This window comes from Chrysoperla carnea, chromosome 2 (genome assembly GCF_905475395.1).
Source record: "Chrysoperla carnea chromosome 2, inChrCarn1.1, whole genome shotgun sequence".
NCBI lineage: Eukaryota > Metazoa > Arthropoda > Insecta > Neuroptera > Chrysopidae > Chrysoperla > Chrysoperla carnea.
In genome coordinates this window covers 11508198-11532924 of record NC_058338.1, presented here as the reverse complement: position 1 = coordinate 11532924, position 24727 = coordinate 11508198, and the positions used below count along the sequence as shown (strand labels likewise).

The following is a 24727-nucleotide window of genomic DNA, read 5'->3' as shown; positions in this document are numbered from 1 at the left end:
CACCATTTTGAACCATAAATTAAAGATTTCTGTAAGAATTTTAAATAGTAAATGTGAAACAATTCATGGCCTTCTTTTCTGATATACTCAATGAATTATGACTATTTTACTGTGCATATATTGTTACTATTTAACTGTGCAAATATTTAAGCTGTGTAAAACAATCCTTCAAATATTATGGAAGGGGGATAAGTGAGATAAAGAAAGCTGGTGGCTATAAGGCGATGGCTTTTACTTTTAAGCCCAGTGAAGCGGCCGGGTATCAAGCTAGTATTTTTAATATAATTTTGCAAAGTATTGAATTCTAATTGATAAGAAGAGGTACAATGTTTAATGATCCAGAAGAATTTTGTAGAATTTTGCATACTTCAATTTTTTCCCTTTTTCTAAAATTTCTAAACACGATCCTCAGTTTTGTCCATAACCTCAATCTCTGAGCTACCCTCATATTTGACTAAAAATCTAATCAAATCTAACTCATCACTTAGTCACACACATTCATAAATACATGCTTTTAAAACGATAAAATATGGTGAAAATAATAAACTTTCTCTCAGAAAGTTTAAAAACTGTTTAATAAGAATTTTTATTTAATAAGAAGCTTTTTTCCCAAAAGAAAAAAAAGTTTTACATCTAATAATAAGAGCTGGTGTAAAATAAAGTTTTTTTAACCTTTTTGATAACATTTCATATAATAATGTAAAATTAATTATTTTAATTAGTTGGAATTTCTTTGCGATAAATAGTTTGAACCATCTGTTTTATATTTTATTTTATTTTTTTTTTTGCAAATAATATAAGAAAAAACTACGAAACAAAAGAAACAAAATTGTAATCCTTATATAAGCTTTCAAGCTTTTGTGATAACATCTTGGTATTAAATAAGACATAACTGGAAAATATTGAAAATATTACTACTGTTATTACATAATATAGCAACGCGCATATTGTACGTGAGAGGTTTTCTAACAGATAAATTTTCATTATGGAAGTGCATGTTCAAATATACGGTAAGTTTTAGTAAATATTTTGCCATATTTTTGAAAATTCATGAAAATTCAGTCAAAGATGGTAAAAATTTTACCTCGAGGTAAAGTGTTGACACCTCGCCTCAATTTGACCTCGCCTCAACCTCTAGGCGAGGCAAGTGAAAATTCTATCTCGGCCGAGTCCGAGGCAAGCGTTAATATTAATAAAAAAACTTTTAACAAAAAGAAAACCGACTTCAAAAGAAAAACTTTTCCAAAACATATTAACATGCACTAAAGAGTAAAAAATTATTGGTATTTTCGGTGACAGCCAAGGAAACAACTATGACAGAACAGTTTACTATATTAGCTTGGTTGACACCGACTCCAATATGTATAACAATGATTTTAACTACATTATATTATCGTTGTTTTTTTACTTTTTAGTGCATATTAATATGTTTTGGAAAAGTTTTTCTTTTGAAGTCGGTTATTTTTTTTGTTAAAAGTTTTTTTTTATTTTGTGATTTTTAGTGAATCTGAAATACACTAACTAATTTGTCAATATAAAAAGAATCATCAAAATCGGTTGGCGTGATATTGAATTACTTCCTTTTGTCGTACATACTTAATGAAAAATTTAAGACTTTTATGGTTTTCTCATGGATGCCGTAGTCAGAACTGGACCTAAATGAAATGGGACCACACGGGAAGCACCAGCTTTCAGTCGAAATTTCTGAGATAATACACATAAAAAAAAATATAGTCCAATTGGAAACCTCCTCCTATTTTGTTTGATGTCGGTTAAAAAAACCGACCGACTTATGAGGCAAATTCGTTGCAGAGAATTATTAATAACCCTTATTCGATGCCCTTTTAAAAAGGGCATTGAATAAGCGGACACCCTCAATAGAGGTAAAAAATTAAATCTAGATAATTAAAATTACAAATAAATATGAAAATAAAATTTTATTGTTTAAAATATAACAATTTACGAATTATTGGTATATCACTCATACGTTTGGTAACAGTTTTACGTATATCTTGTATATCACAGCAAGTGATAAACGTTTTATACCCCAAGGTATTAAATCCTAATTCCTCACAAACATCTGTGCAAATTGATTGAATTTCACTGGTATCATTTGTAAATATATTATTTAACGCAACAAACGCTACACCAGCCATTGATTTTCTACCATACAACACTTTCCAAAAATATTTCGGTACTGGAACTCTCTCTTCATCAGTTAAATAAATTAACTGCCCCACTCCTTTTGAATCATTTAATGCCAAAACATCATATGTGCCCGTGTATACCGTAAATGTTTCATTATATTGTCGTACTAATTTACGCACGATGTTCTCTAATTGTAACCATTTACCACTATTGAAAGTGCTCCATTGTGGCACGACATTAAACAAATAATGTGATGCTAATTGTGTTGCACAATAATTAAAATCACCAGCTGGTGCGAGATGACCTCGTGCTAAAAATGTTTTTGTCAAGTATTTTGTAAAATATTTCCCATACGATTTGCTCAAAGTTTCATTTTGATTTTTCTTCGTGTAAATGGTGTTCATTTTTACTTTTTTTGGTAAATTAAGACCTGTTTCAAGAAAACTCATTCGACATACTTCTTGCCCTAAAAATAAATTTATAAATTATTTAACAAATCAATGGTGAAATTTAAGAATTCGTGTTTATTGTTATAGGAGAATCGATTGGAAATTTTACATTTGTGATGGGTCCTAAACTAAAAAAAAGGGATGTTATAAGATTGGCCATTTTGTGTGGCACCGTAGCGCCATTTTAGCGCCTGTCTGTGGCATAGTTGCGCCTAAACGGATAAACCAATTTTAATTTTTTTGGTTTCATTTGAAAGGTAATTTAACGGAGATTGTTCTAGCTCTGTTTTATGTGCGAGCTTAGAGTTCAGTCCCCCGAAAAAAAAACTAACAAATTGGCGATGATCTTCAAAATTGATTTAGTTTGGAAAAGGCATGACATATAATTATAACATATAAATAATTACTATGGAAATAAATGTTCAAATAAACCTGGCTCAATTCATCGAAAGTGAAATGGTAAAATAATTAGGTAATTCAAAACAATAATTCAAAAGAACAAAATCAATTCAAATATTTCAATTTCAATTAAAATATTTCAAGAACGATTGGTTATTAAGAAGTAATTTAAAAACCAAACTGACTTTTTTCTGCATCCTTATACGAACAGTTTGCGCCCGGTAAAATAAAAATCCGAGGTATACTTTTAAATCGGGAGATGAAAAGTGTTATTTGCTCAACTATACCTGCCGATCTAATTTATGAATTACATGAAAAAAATTTTCCCATCAAAATATTCAAATTGTTTACGTGGATTAATTAAAAATATATTTTCCATTTCAAATGAAAATTTTCCCTTCGTTAACGGTCAATTACTCCATTAATTTATTGTTGATATTTTCATGAAAATTTGATTATTATTTGAGAATAAAGAGTGGGTAATACACAGTTGAATTTATTTCCTAATTATTATAGGTATAAGTATATACTAGTTACCTATTAAAATCGTACTAATTAGCTTTTATTATTACACTAACTAGGGGTGACACAACAAATGAGGACCAAACAGATGGTCCTTTAATAAATTTGATAATTTTAATTGGTTATGTATGACCTTCAACGTTCCTGTTCATCGTTTGTTAACAAGAATCAAACATTTTCCACCCATAATTTGACAGGAAGGTCCGTAACTAGGGCGTGGTAAAGTTATAAAATTATTCTTGAATCCACATTCTTGAAACCTATTAGAGCTAGGTTAATTTTGGTCAAAAATTTGAAAAGTATGACCCCAAGTTAGTAGGATTACGTACCTGGTTTATCAAAATTGGATAAAATTGGGATGTGATAGAGCAAAATTAAATTTTTTGGATTTCGATGACGTCATCAAGTTAAAAAATTCGATTTTTTTTACAATACAGGTAAATTTGATCCGATCTGATTGGAATTTTTTTTGAAATCCACTAATTTTATATCATCTGTTTCGACTGTGATGTCAGTTTTTCGCTAACTATCACTGCTTTGCTTAATTCCGGAACCGGGGCTTCACATTCTTGAAACCTATCATAGTTAGGTTAATTTTGATCACAAATTTGAAAAGTATGACCTAAATTTAGTAGGATTACATACTTGGTTTATCAAAATTGGATAAAATTTGGATGTGATAGAGCAAAACTAATTTTTTGGGATTCTGATGACGTCATCAAGTTAAAAAATTCGATTTTTTTGAGAACACAGCCAAATTTGATCCGATCTTATTGGAATTTTTTTTGAAATCCACTAATTTTGGATCATCCTTTTCAACTGTGATGTCAGTTTTTCGCTAACTATCACTGTTTTGCTTAATTCCGGTACCAGGTCTCCATATTCTTGAAATCTTTCAGAGTTAGGTTAATTTGAATCACAAATTTGAAAAGTATGACTCAAATTTAGTAGGATTACATACTTGGTTTATCAATATTGGATAAAATTTGGATGTGATAGAGCAAAATTAAATTTTTTGGATTTTAATGACGTCATAAAGTTAAAAAATTCGATTTTTTGGAGAACACAGCCGAATTTGATCCTATCATATTGTAATTTTTTTTGAAATTCACTGATTTTAGGTCATTCTTATCAACTGTGATGTCAGTTTTTCGCTATCTATCACTGTTGTGCTTAGTTCCGGTACAGAAACTTTTCGGAATTACAACAAAAAACTATTGAATAAATACTCACAATATGTTCCTGTAATATTATGTACTGTATAAATAGTTTCCCATCTTTCACTATTATGACATGATTTATACAAAGGTATAACTTTTTTATCCACTTGAAACGTAACTGCTTTAAAGTGACCTTCATGTTTAGCACATTTCTCATCTAGTAAATCTAGAACTGTTGCTGATGGATCTTTTGCACACAAGAATGAATCTAAAGTGGTATAATTTTTTTTCGTTGTATCATATTGTCCATCACGGCATGTTATAAACAGTGATGTAAGTCCTGTAACTGAAAGATTTAGTTCATGTTATATCATGTTTAAAATATATTAAATGTTTGTAGAGTTTGTAAGCATGCAACAGATAACTAAACTGTAGTACAAAGTTTGATAAAAATAAATTTCTACTTCGTTGATCAAGAATAATCACATCAACTATAAAGTCTACATTTGCAAAACATATGATAGCATTTCAGAACTCAAGAAAAATGTTCGAACCACGAAAATTTAAAAATTAATATAAAGGCGGGGTCATTTTTTCGAAAAAATCGATGAAAATCGTCAATAATTCGTAATAAATCAGTCAAAAATTAATACGCAATAATGTTTGGATGTCAAGAACAAATATTTACTTACACTCATTTGATGCAAATTTATTCTTATTTCCAGTACAAGCCAATGTTAATTTTTCATTATGTCGAAATTTCACTTGCGCACTAAAAGGTACATACAATTGTTGTAATTTTGTAATAATCAATGGCGCTTTTTGTCGAAAAAGTGTTAAATTGCCTTCACAATCTGTAATGAAAATAAAAATTAGTTTTGTAAAGAAAAGCATTGTTTATGAAACTATGCGAATTTTTTTTTCTCCTTTTCGGACGGAAACTGTCAACTTTCGGTCCCGACGCTTTGCGCCTCCATCAAACAGAAAAATAGTATACACACTACGGGAGCAAGTAAAGAATACCTCAGATCATTCTTTACTTTTGATCCCTAGATAAGTACCCTCTTTAACGCACTGTGGTTCAATTAATAGCTAATTGTCTATTGCGTGTTTGAAATTTATACTTGTTATCATTACCAAATCAATTAGCTAGTCGTCATTAAAAAGAAAATCGGACATTAAAAAAAAATTGAATGCACCCCGTACGGGATCGTCTTTTACGCACTTGACAGGTAAAAGTATTCACTTTCTAAGTTTGCACACAAGTTCCGCACTTGTTACACAATATATTTTGTATTTATATCACTTTCACTAAATACTTACGTTTATATGAATTGCTTTCATTAATTGTGATAATTATCAAAACAATTATAATTTTATTAAGTAAACAAAACATTATTTTGTTAATTTATTTACAATAAATATTTCATTGATAGACTGTTTGTATGTTTGTTTAAAACAATTAACATAGCATCATAGGTATTGTATTCTGGAATGTTGTTCATTATTACATCGGTCTTGAACTGATTTTGTGTGTGAATATTTAATTCTAAATATAAACTAGTATTCTAATTAGCATTTTCTAAGATACCATGATGTTTAAACACTGAGTAGTTACATAACACAATAATATACATTACAACTAAAGTGTGTTCAAGGGAGGGGTCTCATAAATGGATGCATTTACAGGACTATATTGTTATGTCAAAATTTATATGGATAGATTCTTAATGGGAGGAGTTTTGACCCGCAAAACCCCTCCCATGCACACTGGATTGAAGCGTTGAAATTATCTATAAATAATTGTTTCTATTGAACATTTGCTTAACGTTTGTTTAATTCAAGTCAACTTGATTACACAGTTGAATTTCTTAAGAATGTTACTGTATTTCTTAAAGCATGTGTTCTCTAGTATAAACTGAATCAAAATTTTGTATAAACTTGCCTAAACCGTTCGGTAATCTTTAATCGTGTGATGAGAGATTTACTCACACGTTCTGTACAATATTATTTTTATTATTTGATTACATAATTCATAAAATTATGAATCACATTGTATTGTCGTGATGTAATTTTCAAAATAATTTTACTGAATTATACTCGAATGGTATTTAACAAGTGTATACTGTATATACGTCTAACATGCCAAAAAAGTTTCCAAGTTTTGAGTACAATTTGTTATATTATTTAGTAGTTTTCATATTCCATATATAACAATATCATATAGGTATATTTTTGAAGCGAATCAGTATAAATATTTCTAAATTGCTTCAACTATGAAGGGAATTTGAACAATCAAATAATGAAATAAATTACATCGTTCTAAAAATAACTATGAATCTAATATAGTAATTTTTAATGAAATAATTTGTATCCAAATTAGCGGTAACTTGCTAATTAATCGCGTTTTTATTGAGAGAAGAAAAAAAAGTAAATGTGTTTGTCGTAGGATACTCACAGCCGGATTTTGAAGGACTGTAGGTATGCAGTGTTGGAAGCTAAAACTTGTTAACGCTTTTATGGTAATGAATAAAGTCTAAGATCCCATTTTTTAATAATTTGTTTACCTTCACGGTATGTCATGCAACCCGAGTGTAAAGCGAACAAGGCCAAATTTCAGCTTTTGCTTGGAAAGCAAATATTTTGGACCTGGAACCCGTATGATATTTTTTATAGCACATAGAAAAATAAACAAAATTTTATCTAAACTTCATTTACAATTTGGCGATAACATTTCTTACCGTATCAACCCTCCGTAATGAGCTATTGAGGTTCCAACTTCGATGATTTTTCACAGAGATACAGCTGTTTCAAACTTTGCAAAAATTTTGATACTTTAAAATGTTACTTGAATGCTTTTGATAGGAGTAACCGGGTTTCTTATGATTTTACAATATAATAAATATGTATCAAGTTTTTGATCTCCTTTCGAAACTAGTATAAAGTTGATCGTTGAGTTAAAAGTGATCCAGTTCCTTTATCAGTTATACTGTATTTCATCATTGACAAATTTTTTTTCTTTTTTTCAATAACTGCAAAAACATTATAAACAAATTAATAGGACACCATTATTATTAAAATGAATGTTTTGGAAATGACGCGTCAAACTAATGACCCATTAGGTCAATATTATCATAAATTTACCGTGTACTTTTTTTTCTTTAAGTGTTATTTGTGTATGCATCACAATAACTCCTTGTCTATGTTATTTGCCATAATGATATTGCAAAAAGTTAACTTTTAAGATAAATTACATCGTTTTAAATAGCATTCACATATAGTGAGTCAGTCAGTGGTTATTAGTTTTAGAGAACACCCTCTGGGCTACTTTATAACATCTACAAAATTATTGCATACTATTTTTGATAGTACATTGTTTGATAAATTTAGAGTTTGTAGTTGAAATTATCTTCTAGTCTAGAGTAAAGTTGGAAAGTTTTTGATATTTTAGTAAAAACTAACATGACTTTTTTTGATTCTGTACAAGATTGTCATGTACTTTCGACTATCCGAGAGTGATTTTATTCTGTGGTAATGTATGGAAATTTCTGTGCTGTGAATACTTGATAGCATAAACTTAGCCTTCTTTTTGGCACATATGAACATATCGTTATTAATTGTTCTTCACTAATGACCAAGTTTGTGGAAAATATGGATCGCTTAAGTCTTTGCTGGAAGAAACCTTTAATTTTTTCCTAATTCCGAGATAACTTTACGGGAAAGGTTTCAACAAGGGTTAGAAACAATTTTGGAGTACAGGTCTAGAGCAGTGCAGTTGTAAAAAACAAGTGGAATTCACAAAATTTTGGTATAGGTGTTTATAAAATTACCAAATTAGTCCATTTCCGGTTGTCTGTTGTCTGTAGTCTGTCTGTCTGTCTGTCACGATTACTCAAAAACGAAAAGAGATATCTAGCTGAAATTTTTATAGCGTGCTGAGGAGGTAAAAAGTAAGGTCAAGTTCGTAAATGAGCAACAAAGGTCAATTGGGTCTTGGGTCCGTAGGACCCATCTTGTAAACCGTTAAATAAGTTTAATGTAAAAAATGTTCCTCATTAAAAAAAAACTTTTGTTTGAAACATTTTTTCGTAAACGTCACTGTTTACCCGTGAGAGCGCAAATTATGCGCAAATTGTATAGCATTATATGGGTATATCAGTTATATGTGTGACATGTATGTGTAATGTGACAGTGTAATCAAACCTGTCTATCCATGGTATTTCAACAATTAACTCATTCAATTGTTTGTTTTTTCTTAAATCAATTTATATTCTTAAAAGCTTTTAATTCGAATGATTAATAGAAACAATTTAAAAATATTCCCTTTATAACAATAAAAGATTGTAGTTTTCACCTCATTGAGCTTTGAAATATGAATTTTAAATGAGGATTCTTGGATACCGTCTTAAAGTAATATCATTTATTATATGTATAATCTTGAACATGACGACTATAACCTTACCTAGAAAATGCATTTCTGTTTATTATATCCTTGAGACCGTCAGTTGTTTCTGTTAACTTATATTAAATTCCATAATATTCTACATAATATACCATTTATAAACAGGGCTGGATTTTGTCTCTTATCAGTTATAAAATGTTAAGACAGATCCAATATAGACCCATCATAATATTTGTTATTAAATAACAAACAGCCCTATGGAAATATCGAGAAAAACGCTAAAAAAAATTTTTGTTTTGGAATTTGATGAAACTGGGTGGATGGGGTAATTTTGATCCAAAAAGTTTAAAAATTAGCTTAATTTAATGATTGGATGCAGAGTTTCTGAGGTATCGCAATATTTGGATCAATTTTAGTCCGTATCTCAAAAACTATTCGACCAGTCAACAAATGCACCCGATTTTTGTAATTTTTTAGTCAAAATTACCTTATATACTGAGTTTTATCGAAATTGGAGGTAACAAAAATTTGTCGATTTTTTGCAATTTTTTTAAGGGGTACCCCTTTGGAAAAATCGAGAAAAACGCAAAAAAAGTTTTGCTATAGAATTTGACGTAACTCGATGGAAAGGGTAATTTTGGTCCAAAAAGTGTAAATATTATGTTAATTTAATGATTGGATGCAGAGTTTCTGAGATATCGCAATAGTTGGATCAATTTTAGTCCGTATCTCAAAAACTATTCGACCAGTTAGCAAATGCACCCGATTTTTGTACTTTTTGGGTCAAAATTACCTTATATACTGAGTTTTATCGAAATTGGAGTTAAAAAAAATTTTTCGATTTTTTGCAATTTTTTTTAAGGGGTACCCCTTTGAAAAAATCGAGAAAAACGCAAAAAAAATTTTGCTATAGAATTTGACGAAACTCGGTGGAAAGGGTAATTTTGGTCCAAAAAGTGTAAAAATTGGGTTAATTTAATGATTGGATGCAGAGTTTCTGAGATATCGCAATATTTGGATCAATTTTATTCCGTAGCTCAAAAACTATTCGACCAGTCAACAAATGCACCCGATTTTTGTACTTTTTGGGTCAAAATTACCTTATATACTGAGTTTTATCGAAATTGGAGATAACAAAAATTTTTCGATTTTTTGCAATTTTTTAAGGGGTACCCTTTGAAAAAATCGAGAAAAACGCAAAAAAAAATTTTGCTATGGAATTTGATGAAACTCGGTGGAAAGGGTAATTTTGGTCCAAAAAGTGTAAAAATCGGGTTAATTTAATGATTGGATGCAGAGATTCTGAGATATCGCAATATTTGGATTAATTTTAGTCCGTATCTCAAAAACTATTCGACCAGTCAACAAATGCACCCGATTTTTGTACTTTTTGGGTCAAAATTACCTTATATACTGAGTTTTATCGAAATTGGAGATAACAAAAATTTTTCGTTTTTTTACAATTTTTTTAATTGAAAAAATCGAGAAAAACGCAAAAAAAAATTAAGTCCAGCCCTGCTTACTCAGATTAAATTAAAATACACGCCACTAAAATCAAATATCGTAAATGTTTTTGCATCATGTACATTGTACATACATAGGTAGATAGTTATTTTATGTAAAAGTCAAGAGGTTCAATTTGAAACATTATTGTATTTTTTTTGTTCATTTGTTATTTTAAATTATAATTTTTACATTAAATAAAATACTTTCATTTACATAATTACCAAATTTATTGTAAATATTTGCATTTAATTTCCTTCTATAGAACACGAGGAAGGATAAATCAAGGTCAACCTTTTAAATAAGTATGATCACTGATTAATGCCATGGCGACTTAATGAACTCTTGATAGAAGGTTTAACTTTTTTATTGCGAAAATCGAAATTTTGTATAATATCAAATCTATTTCCATATAACTTAATGAGTTCTAGGTCGCTCAAAATAACTGAAAATAAGGTTAAGTTGGACAAAACAAGTTTGTTTTAATTTTAACACAAAAACTTTATTTATATACAAATTTGGGACCCTTCAAGATAACTACAAAAAACATCTTATATTTCAACATAACATTAGCGAGATTTCTTACATTTCAACATACCTCCAGGTGTGCTCTTAATCGTTCTTATCGTCATATTCACAATGAGAAACATCAAAAACTCCCGAGTAACAAAACTCATGACTTTTTCACTTAATTCGAGGATATGATTGGATAATTAACGAAAAATATTTATAAAATTGATCGTTTTGAAAACGGCTAAAGATATCGAAATTGTTCACTCCACACTTTTTTTGGAACTTATGTTTGACATTTTTTTAATAAAATTAATTAGTTTCATTCATAATATTGTTATTTATCATTTAAATATATATATATACTAGCGACCCGCCCCCGCTTCGCACGGGTGCAATGCTGATACTAAATTCACTACAGAAAAACTGTGAACGTTGTATATAAAAACATAGCGGCCCGCTCTAGCTTCGCACGGATATAAAATATATAGCCTATGTGATTAAAATCGATCCAGTAGTTTTGATTTATTCATTACTGCCCGTGGCCCGCACGCGTTAAATTTGGAGTAAAACAATCCCCCTTTCCCTATACCATGAAAATTTCCTGCTATCTTTGGAATATCTAAATTCATACACTACATTATTACTTATTTACTTTTTACATTTTTAACTATTTACCTCAAAAATAGCAGTACTTCTCCACTATTTAATGGATGTTATTATACATATTAACCTTCCTCTTGAATCACTCTATCTATTAAAAAAAAATCGCATCAAAATCCGTTACGTAGTTTCAAAGATTTAAGCATACAAAGGGACATAGGGACATAGGGACCGAGAAAGCGACTTTGTTTTATACTATGTAGTGATGATATAGATTTTCATACATTTTATTTTAGAAAAAAAATTTCCGACAATTTTTGCTTGAAACTTTCTCTTTGCAAAACATCTGATAGGGATTATGTAGGTAGGGTGACATCCAATGTTAATTCAATTTTGTACCGCTATTAACGTAAATAAGTTTAACGATATTTATAAATATATATTGTAATACAGACTGAAGGATGGAATTTTATACAAATATAGAACAAGCAATGTATTTTAATGTAATAACATGCCAAGTGAAAACAATGTAAATTCGAGTAAACATATCAGGTACCTAAACCCATCTCTGTATGTATATATATCGGATAATTATTATTATGCAAAATACATGACGGCTAAAAAATTACATCGTATTCTACTATGTTTGAAAAAGTACTTCAAAATGTTGATTTTCCTAATAAAAAGCCACAAATTATATTGTAACGCTTATTCTGGGAAAATTAACACGCTCTTGCCATTTTTCTCCCAATTATGAAGCAACCCTCGATCCAATTCTGGTTAAGGAGTAGAGCAGCCGTTTTATTTTTTATTTTTTTTATTTTTTCTACTAGCCAAATTTTCCATCGGTCGTTAACTATGGCCATAAAAACATTTGTAATTACTGAACATAAAGTCTTATGGACACCGCCTGGAGAAGTATGTGTCACAATCAAACCAGAATTGATTATATAATTTGTCGCTGCAACAGTTTTGATAAAATTATGAATTGAGTACCGGCGAAATTTGTCAGTGATCATGCTTATGGTATGGTATGGTTAGCGGGCCATGCTCGAGCATCGCGCCTCGAAGCAATGGCTCAGAGCACCAAGCCAAATAGACCCTTGTACTCTATCTCCGCTACACTTTTCAGTGGCTATTATAACCAACTGATAACCATGCTTAACTTTCGCATGAAAAATTTTTGCAGGATGTCGTTAATTTTGACTCCAATTATATGATAAAAATGCACTCTTACGTTCAAGAGCATGTTTTAAACGGATTCCTGCAAAAATTTTCCATGCGAAAATTAAGCATGCTCAATGATGAATTAAGAATTATCACGCTAATAAATGTCCACTCTTTATATTATTATTCATGCACCACCCAATGTTTGTTAAAATATTTTCGTTAGTGTTATATAGCAACAAGACTGCTGCTACCAACAGTTACCTACGTACGCTCACGTTACTATTTTATATTCGATGTAAAGAATTGTTGTACCCATCTAATAAGTGAAATATTTACCTTACATTTTCACTAATAATAAATTAGACTGCAAACACAAATGTAACAAAGAATGAATTAAACAAAGATAATATTTAACAAAAACATACATACCATGCATACATACAGGCAAACGTGCAAGTATTTGTCGAAAGCAAATATTAATTTGTCTTTGGAAATAATTCTAGTGTTAATCTAGGCAATTAGATATTCAGATTAGAATTAACTCCTTGTAATTAGAGTTTGAGACCAAGCTTTGGAAGAAATAATTCTATATCACCGCTACTGTGGAAAGGAACGAAAGGATATCACATCTTCTTCCAGGGGGAAGGCAAGCTACAATATTATTCGAATGGGGTCCAAATTTACCAATCCAATCCATTCCAGATCCAATTGACCTATATTGCTCATTTACGAACTCGGCCTCAATTTTTACGTCCTAAACACACTATAAAAATTGCAACTTGATACATCTTTTCGTTTTTGAGTTTAAAGCATGACAGACGAACAACTGGAAATGGACTAATTTGATGATTTTATTAACACCTATAATACCAAAATTTTGTTCGTAGCATAAATATTTTTAAGCGTTACTAACTTGGGGCTAAACTTAGTATACCTTGATATATATTACATATATACATGGTATAAAAATTTGAGATATAACCCAAGGACCCAATACAAGCTCCTCAATTATCCATCAACAGAGATTTGAATTTTGGGTGTCAGTTTATGTTAAAAAGAGGAGAAATAACTACAAATCTATGGGATAACTTAAACAAAATTTTTGATAATGGATTTCATAAAGATGCACGTAATATTTTTAGAGGAATCCGTGCCTTCTATACCTTCGAATAACGATCTGTTTTGCAATGTAAATGCCTAATTTTAGAGTACATTGACGATTTTTATAATCGTGATGCCAACAACAGCGCACATATTACAAAGTACTTGATATTATCGTTTGTTGTATGTAGTACGTAGTTATACTTAGGTAGCAACCTAATGTTTAATACTATAAATCACAAAATTATATATGTGTTTACATTGTTTACCTTGTGTTTAATGAACATTTTTCATTCCTATTTGTCATATTGCAGACTTACAGTTTCATTACTGGGATCCTTGAACACTATTTAGAAAATTATTTTTCCTAGAGAATACTCGTGGTTTTATTATTTATATATAAACTCTATAAGAGACTAGTTATCCCGTCAGCACTCTCGTCAAACGATCGGTAATCTTTAGTAGCACGATGAGAAATTTGTTCAGATGTTGTCAGATTGTAAATAGACAGTCAGATGAACTTTATAGAAAGTGACTAGCAAATTTAAAAATATTAAATGCAATAAATGGTGGAAACGCATATAAAAATCGCATTACATTTCATCTTTATATGTACAATGTATTTATTTGCGCTCCCACCATATTTTTATCTAGAACAGCGAACAGGTATTTTAATAGTATTGAGGTATTATTTATTATTAATCGGGCCTGTTCAAGTATAATAGTACAATTTGTGTTTAGCGGGCGGGCTAAGCGCAGGCGGAGAGCTTGCGGGTGCAGTTAAGATTAATAATTAAATAAATTGTAGGTGAAACGAAATTCACCGGGTCAACTCGCATTTGAAATGTCGATAATAAATCGCAAGGACAGTCACTATGTGTTTGTAGTATCAATTTAGAAAATTAATGTTCTTCATATGGCCAATTGTCTGTCGCCTGTTCCCGTGTTCCCAAAAACCTATTCATATTCGCATCAGAAAATAAATCGAAGAATGTTGTGTATCGTAGAGCCTTGCGAATAATAAACATTACGTTTTATTATAAATTTTTTTTAAATGAATTATACCAATTCAAATTCAATATTCATAGTTAAGACAGGATAGCGTCTGTTGGGTCAGCTAGTCCCATATATAGATCAGTTTTGAAGTTTATACCATCTCGTTGAATATTTGTTTAGATAGACTACTACGTATTGACTGTTTGTTCCGTTAGACCTTGTATTTAGGTTATTTATGACTTTATTATTAAAAAAAAAAAATCTATGGTTTTTGGTAGATATTATACAATTTTTTAATATTATAAATTATATGTTTTTCTACGAATTTTCAGAAAGTTTAAACGAACAAAAGAATGTGATTGTATTGTTGGTTTTTGAGCGGTTATCTTCTCATTATATAGATATAATAATTTTTCTATAAGTTCAGTTGATGTCAATGGTTGTTATTTGATGAACAAAAGGTTATGGTTATATCATAAATGGTTCAAAACCAAAGCTATTAATTATGTTTCAAAACACACAATGCACAAATCTTTTGTGATTTCGCTTCAAAATGAAATGGTTTCATTATAAAAGGATGTTATTATCAACATAAATGTTTATAATATGAATACAATTTTATTGATAAATTTTAATTAACTATATTTTAATTAATATTATTTATATGCATGAAATGTTTAATGACCGTTTGTTAAATTCATAACAAAAGAAACAAATAATTTGTAAACCATAATAATAGTTGCGTCAGCTTAGCGAATTTTGAAAATAATTTTAAATGTAAAAACTTAAGTTTATAATACTATTTATAGCCCCTTTTAGTTCATAAATTAGAAATTAACTACTGTTAAATTTACACGTGTTTTCTACATGGTACATCAACCCTAGTAGTTCAGTTGGTTAAAGCGTAATCAATTACCGCGTAATCGCGGTATGCCTCCTTAGGCATGCTACCTTTATCAGGTTCGATTCCCGCCGTTGCAACAAGTATTTAATGATTTTTGAATGGGCTGGTGTAGTGCATGGTATATGCATGAAGGAGGTGTACTCAGCCTCTGAAAATAACTGAGGAGCTAATAAATGAAATTATCAGCAAAAAAGGTGGAAAAACACATACATGGTATCACAATGGACTTTCTAGCCTAAGTGTGTCTCTTATGACACATGGCAACCTAACCTAACTTAATAATTATAATAATAATGGAGTTTAACCCACGTTTCTCTTACATTTATGCCTATTAAGTGTAAAATTTTTTATTATTAACAATAATGTCTCATTAAAATGTAATATGGGACGATTTGTATACCACAGTTATACCACATGGTCTTTTACAAATAAAAATATTATTATTATAATTATTATTATAACAGAGGCCACCCACATCATATTTAATCATTATTTATTTAAACTGTATTGTATTACAATTAAATTTTTATGATGTGGGTGGTGTTGGTTACATCCTCATCAATTTACTACCTCATTAATTATAATTCTAGGTATCTAGGGCTCGCCGCTTCGCCTCTTGCTAACCCACATGGTAGTTACTTTGATTTACATTAAATCTTATATTATTTGTAATTATTAACAATAATGTAAGATTCTATGTAAATCAAAGAACCATGTAGAAAATTCCAAAAAATATAAATAAAAGTTTAAAAACTAAAACCAAGATGACTAACACTCATCGGGGTTACGTTCTAAAAAATATGAAACATGAAAAACATGGGACATGGGACCCTTGGGGGACTTCAGGGACCTCAAGGGACCCTCCTGAGGAAAACTTTAAATCTTAAACATAGGTCCTCCGACTGTAATGCCCATTTTATTTATCATAACAATTCTTGTTTGATAATTTTTAAAGCGTGATTTTGTAGTCGTAGGGGTATTAGTTTTTGAACTTTATTTTATTTGACATACTTTTTTTTATTTATAGTTATTATTTACCGAGATTGTTAAGGCGTAATGCACGTAGCGTTTACGATATTAAAGAATTATTCTATATTTTATAATAATAAAGTTGATATATTAACATGGACAGACCAAAGCATAAACATATCTTAATAAATAATAATAATGTATTAAAGAGTATAATATAATGAATAAAACCCGTATCATATCATATCATAACATATTTCATAAATTACGACCAAAGTTAAGACATGCTATAAGTGTAGTATATTATTAAACTTTTATTGCGTTTTAGTATACTTGGTAAATAAAAGCGTTAATATACTTACTACACTCTACGAGTTTACGTATGGTCGTTTCTACGTACTTCTACAATAAATAGAGACATATAAAACTGTACTCTATTTATTTATACATTTTCATAAATTTACTTTAAACTGACATTAGATGAGTTCATGTATTGTAAGCAACATTGTTTTGGTTTTAAGTGCTTTCCTTTATTTATTACCATGTGTAACAGAAATAATCACTTCTGTTATAAGCGTAACTAAAAATGCACACATTTTTTTTATTTATTTGAATCATTCTTGGCATCTGTATTTTCTTACGCCTTTAAAAGTTTCCTTAATTAACATGTGAAGAACAAAGATTATCCATGAAGTAAGTTAATACCAATCTAATAATTGTGGAATTTACCCCAAAATCAAGAATAGTGTTTATGGCTGGATCTTGGATTACAAAAATTCGAGGTCACTGAACACGAATATCGCGTCAGAATTTGTCTACAAGGTATCAGCGACCCAAAAAAAACCTAGTAACGAGTTTTGACCGATTATATATTTAAAAAATTTCCCGAAAACTCGGGATTCCGTTTACCATGGGTACCAGGTAAATCGGAGACCAATTTGAAGCGAGAAATTCGTGTTCTGCGACTCCAAAATAAATCCGTCGAGTAACAAGTTCGGAATATTTTTCATCACTATTAACCGAATAGTAAAGTAGAAACTGCATATTACTCGTAATTATGCAAATTGCATATTTTTAATTTTTTATAAATCAATTTAGCTCACAAAATTTCCTAACGCTCTAACGAATCGTATGCTGAAAACAAATCTGCATACTGTACTAATTCTTTCGAACTTCATTGCATCGTTTCTGCGACTAAGTGTACAATTGACAATACTAACAATACTATCCAGAATCAGACAGTCAATCCTTATCCCCATATATTATAAATGTGAAAGTAAGGATGTTTGTTTGTTTGTTTGTTTTTTGTTACGCTTTCAATAACACATGAGCTATAAATTATAAAGAAATAGATTTAAAATAAAATTAAATTTGACATTTACTACTTTAAATTTTTACAGATTAATTAAATTTATGGTTCAAATGATGATTACTGATGGAGCAGAATGATCATCATTTTGAACGATAAATTAAAGATTTCTGTAAAAATCTAAAGCAGTAAATGTCACAATTCATGACCACCTTTCTGATATACTCAATGAATTATAATATTTTATAATTTATAAAATTGAAAACTGTGCATATCTTTTGCTCACGTAAAACAATCTCTTCAAGTGTTATGGAAGGGGGATGAGTCAGATCAAGAGAGGCACAGGTTATAAAGGAGTGGTTTTTTACTTTTAAGCCCAGTGAAGCGGGCGGGTATCAAGCTAGTACAGCATATACTCAATACTGTTATCGTATATACACAATCGTACACGCAGTAGTGAATAACTTTTACGGATGATTTGACAAGGGATACTTTTAATATAGAAAAATCGTCTTTCTCGTTTGAAAGTGGGCAGGAAGGTTAGGTTTGGTAGGTTTGGTAGTAGGTTTTTAACATTTAAAATGGTATAAATTTGATTTGAGAAGAATACCATACTACGCTGATAAATTTATTGTTCCAGAAATGGTTGGTTGGTTTGTTGGATTGTAATGTTGTTGTTAGGTACAAATTGAAAACTGATGTACATGTAATCTGTAACAATTGTTGTAATAATTTATGGTTTCTTAACAATTGTGACATATATTTTAATGGTTCTGTGTTCTGTGTGTTTGTGTGTTTTATCTGTCATTGCTGCTGTCACTCTATGTACAATACACATTTAATGTTTACTCTCTACTATACTTTTTTCATTTAAAATTGAGATTATTTACTTTTACTATTCACCTTTTTTTTTGTATTGTTTATCCATGTCTTTAACTGTCTGAAACTACATTTTACATCACAGTATTCTTGTTTTTTAACACTTATGGATAGTGAATTCAAATTTAAACTTTCTTTAATAAAAAACTTGGTTAAAAAGTATGCCTTAATAAAAAGTTCTTAATTTTTATACCATGTATATATCAAATAAATCTTGGATAAATCTTTTACATACTTGGTTAATCAAAATTGGATAAAATTTGGAGAGTAAAATTAAAATTTTTGAATTCTGATAACGTCATAAAGTAAAAAATTCGAATTTTTGAGTATCACAGGCAAATTTGATCCGATCTTATTATAATTTTTTTTGAAACCCACTAATTTTGGGTCATTCTTTTCAGCTGTGATGTCAATTTTTACGCCAACTATCACTTTTGTGGTAAATTCCCGTACCAGGACTCCACATTCTTGAAACCTACAACAGCAAGGTTAATTTTGATAAAAAATTTGAAGAGTATGGTCCAAATTTAGTAGGATTACATACTTGGATTATCACAATAGGATAAAATTTGGATGTGATAGAGCAAAATTAAAGTTTTTGAATTCTGATGACGTCATAAAGTAAAAAATTCGAATTTTTGAGTATCACAGGCAAAGATCCGATCTTATTATAATTTTTTTTGAAACCCACTAATTTTGGGTCATTCTTTTCAGCTGTGATGTAAATTTTTCGCCAACTATCACTTTTGTGGTAAATTCCCGTACCAGGACTCCACATTCTTGAAACCTATTACAGCAAGGTTAATTTTGATAAAAAATTTGAAGAGTATGGTCCATTTAGTAGGATTACATACATGGATTATCACAATTGGATAAAATTTGGATGTGATAGAGCAAAATTAAATTTTTTGAATTCTGATGACGTCATAATGACGTTAGAACCGATCCCGATATAAGGCGCAACTTAAATATTTGGCACCGGCGCTATGTACCCTCATTACGGCCCTGGTGAAAACTATAATTTCCCGCTGGAAACTTACATAAAAAATAGAACACAGTACCTATATGTATAACAGTAAAAAACCGACAAACAAACTTTGTGAAAATAATACTGTTAAAAATTATTCTTTAGTTTTATTAGATATCCTATAAAGTATTATGGGCTATGATAAAAAACTGTTACCTACACGATACGGTATGATTTGGTCAAGAAAAGTTTTTTTTATTATTAGATCATATATTTTCAGGTTTAATAGTTGAATTTCAATTTTATTTTATATCGAAGCATGTGTTGTTTTCAAAAGTTTATTGTTACTACGTATTTGTGATTTTATCGGAGAATAAAGTTAATAAATATAATAAGGCGTAATAGTTTAGGATATGTATATTCTCCACAATACACGAAATACCATCATAGACCTGGAGCACGTGACAGTAAAACTGCACTTACACGGATTGCGAAATTTCGCATATGAATCAATACTATTGAACGACAGGTACAATATGGATTAGGGTTTATGTTGGCAGAAATATTTTTTGCCAGGATTTTTTTTTACTCTTGTGACAGATAATTTTGAGCTGTGACACCGAGATATTTCGAAAGTAGAACTCGAAACGAATAAATAAAAAAAAAAAAGTAATTACTCTATAAGAGTAAAATTTTTTTGGCTTTATTTATTAGACATCGGTGTAACAGACATTTTTGCCACGATAAGAGCTGTCACACATAGTCCGTATTGTACCTATCGTTATATTTCTAAGTGCTCTGTGATTGGATAAATTAATTTATGGAATTCGTTAATTATCTCAGAAATTAGGCCTCAGATCGAAATTTGGTATAGAACTTTTTCGTTCGTCTTTATAAGCGTCTTTAGGAAGTCGAAAGTTCTGCAAGCAATTATAGAACACTTTGTATAAGGTATAAAAAGGTAAGGCTATTTTACAGTGCAATAAGACTGTTTATTCTACCTTGACTCAGTGTAAATAGAACATACTTTAGGGTACAAAAAGAACATGCGTAGGAAACAAAATTTATTTGTAAATAGCAGGAAAATTGAAAATTTAATATACAAAAGCAAATAAAAAAAAGTCTTATATCACGACCATGTGTATTTGAATTTTCATTAAATTAATGTAAATTTTATTAATTCAATAAAGAGAGAAAAAAACATACAGAGCTACATTTTTATTTTATTTTTTACTGGCATGAGCGGTTTCTTGTTTCATTTGTGTATGAAAACTGAGATAAAAAATAAATAAAATAAACAAATTTTTTAGAGATTATATACAAATACCCAGAGATTTTATATATGCAAATATCAGTTGAACTTTAAATATATATATATATATATATATATATATATATGTATCAGGGATTAAAGTATTTTATTGTTGTTCAACATATTACGAGTTTACTGATATCGTTGCTACAAACATCCCGATTACAATTTGTAATAAGAGAGGATGGTGATTAGCAAATGTGTTAAAGTAAATTTTAAAAAATCTTTCCATTCTTTATCTTCATGGAAAATGGGTTTCAGTAAAGTTGATAAATAAATATATATCCCGTCATAACTCGGTATATATATTTATTTACACATCATTTTCAAAAATTTACGGCCCTTAAAAAAATGGACACTCATTCTAAACAAAACTTTGCGCTCCTTGGAAAATTTGTTGTCGATAATAAAATGGCTTTCGGCGAATGCTGGTGTAAAAAAACTACAGGATGATTTTCCAATAAACCTGAAATTTTTAACGAATGAATACTCAAAATCTTTTTCCAAATTTAACAATATTAAAAATAACTTTTTGTTGTATTCCACTCGTTTTTTAGAAATATTGAATAAAATAGTACAGAGTGTTCGTTTTATACTGTAGTCATTTGATTCAAAAAAGGGGGAAAGTTTCTGGGAGTTTTGAAAATAGGTCACTTTGTCTTTTGGAATTTTTATACAATAGTGTGTAATTTACACCAAGATGGAAAATGATTCCTCATTGTTTTAAGTAAACCATTATCGATAGCGGTTTCCACGTGATCAAATTAATTGTTCAACAAAGACTTATAGTGATGTATTAGCTTATGATTTATGGAAAGACAAATTTTAACGTAAAACGCTGGCTGCTTTTACTCTTGGCTTTTGTTGACGTTTCATAATATTATAACACATTTTCATAGGCGTACCATTAATTTTAAGGTCAATTTTTAAGACGAAATTCAAATATGTCGTTACGGATGAAATGATCCCCTTTATATAGGCTAAAATGATCCCTGTTTTGTGTGTAAAATTATAATAGATAAAATGACCCTCCATCATGTAACGGGTCTTGAATGTGTTGATTTATATAAACTTACAAGTGATTTTCAAAATTGATATAAATTGGAGTTCGATTTGTAGTATAACTTTCTTCTCTGCCATGATGTACAAATTTTATCCAAACATTCTGTATATTTATTTGTATTTAAATGTTTACTTATATTTTTTATGGATTGTAACGGTTTATTTATTGTTAATAAAAAAAAATGGATAAATGTGTTTTCAAAAAATATGAAAAATGTATTTGGAAAGGAAACTTTGACATTATTAATATCTCTATAAATTTTCGATTTTTTAAATGTTTATATCGTAAATGTTTACAGCGACGGCGGAAGTTAGTATATTTGATAGTACATTTTGTATGTATTTTAATGCAAATATACTTTTAGAAGGCCTACTTATTAGTCCGTGAGCCCAAAATGAAGTCAAACTTCTATGGTTCTATTTGTCTAGGTTTATTAGTCCTTATTAAGTTAAAGATGGAAGCCCATCGGATTTACTTTATGCATTTATATTTTCTTCCAGAAACCAATAATTTTTTGCATGATATCTCCCCAAGCAGTGACGTACTTAGAAATAAACAATTTATCATCTCTGCATAATATTTAATCATTTCTCTATGCAATGGAGTCTGAGAGTAAAGTATTTATCATCTTTCAATGATGTTTAATGATCCTTGCATGCGGTAACGTGAGTAAAGTGATATGATAACGTCTCTTGCGTTTTAATCCCTATATATTATAAATGTGAAAATAAGGATGTTCGTTTGATTGTTTGTTTGTTTAAATATTTCAAAATCAAGATATTAAACAATCTCATGTCTGCGGCATATTTCGGGAAATCATATCTAAGTTGAACCTTTCAACCTGTTGTCTTTCATAATTTTTAGATTTCACTTAATAATTTGTTACTTACGTTTCAAATTTTGTGTTTGTTCTATTAATTTTTTTTTAATTTTTTTTAATAATTGTATAAAAGAATACATTATTTATTTATATTCGGAATATTAAATTTATGCATATTTAAGTATTTGATTTATGTCAAATAAAGATAATAATAATAAACATAAACCTATACTTATATATTAAATATTGACACGTTTTAAAAATTGTAAAAAAATAAAATATTTTATTTTGATTGAGTAATCTTACCTGTATATATTGACGGGAAGTCTATTTACCTTCACGTGAAATAAACAACTTAACACACTTTTGTATTCTCATATTTTTATTGGTTTTATACCACGTATATGTGAAACATATCAAGGTATCCTAAGTTTAGTACCATGTTTGTAACGCTTAAAAATATTGATGCTCCAAATAAAATTTTGACATAGGTGTTCATAAGATTGCCTAATTAGTCCATTTTCCGTTGTAGTCTGACAACACGATATCTCAAAAATGAAAAAAGATATCAAGCTGAAATTTTTATAGCGTACTCAGTATGTAAAAAGTGATGCTAAGTTCGTAAATGAGTAACATAGGTCGATTGGGTCTTGTCAACCTTAAATGTTAAAAATGTTCCTTATAAAAAATAAACAATTTTTTCTTGAAACATTTTTTCGTAAACATCATTGTTTACCCGTGAGAACGCAAATCAGGCGCAAATTATATGGTATGTATTATATGGGATTATCAGTTATATGTGTATGACTTGCAGTACAAATGGTCAAACAAAACGGCAATACAAATGGCCACACGATAAATTACATCTATATTTCGACTATCCACAATCTTTTTAATGATTGAAATTTACTAATTTAATAAATTGTCATGAAATTCGATATTTTTAGAGACGAGTGTTGTGTGATTCTTTTGCAATAGATTTGAACAAGTAATCACATACAATATTTTTTAATGTCTCACGTTTAAAAATAATACAAAAATAATAAAATAACACCGTACAAATAATTTATTTTAAAATTATTCTTCAATGAAGTTACTGTCAGGTAAGAACGTTTTCAATCATTTTTGTTTCATTGATATTGTTAATACTCAAATATTGATAATAAAATATCAAATTTTTCATTCATTGGAGAGTCGAAAGTGTTGCATTTAACCATTCTTACACTTTAAATAACTTTTTTAAAGTATTAATAATAATTTTAAAATTTGAAAAAATTATTGTGTAGATTCAACTTTATAAAAAATTTTTCATTTATTTTCTTAAATGTATCTAATTTAACTTGTTAGAAACATCTTAGTAATTTTTTTAACAGGTAGCGGCTTTTAAATTAACGCAATTTCATATAAAATAGAAGATATGTATTTTTTTTTCAAAAGCCAAGATAAAAATTATAATTTTTGGTTTAATTTTGTCACTTGATCGAAAAGGGTTTGGATTGACCTTTTTTTTTTATTTACTTTACTTACGACATTACAAATTT

The 24727-nt window shown here is 29.3% G+C and overlaps 1 protein-coding gene across 7 annotated transcripts in view; it reads left to right on the top strand.

Moving 5' to 3' along the window:
- Positions 1 to 24727, top strand: part of LOC123294017 (disks large 1 tumor suppressor protein) — a 1177915-nt gene that overhangs the window by 87127 nt on the left and 1066061 nt on the right. The window lies entirely within an intron of this gene.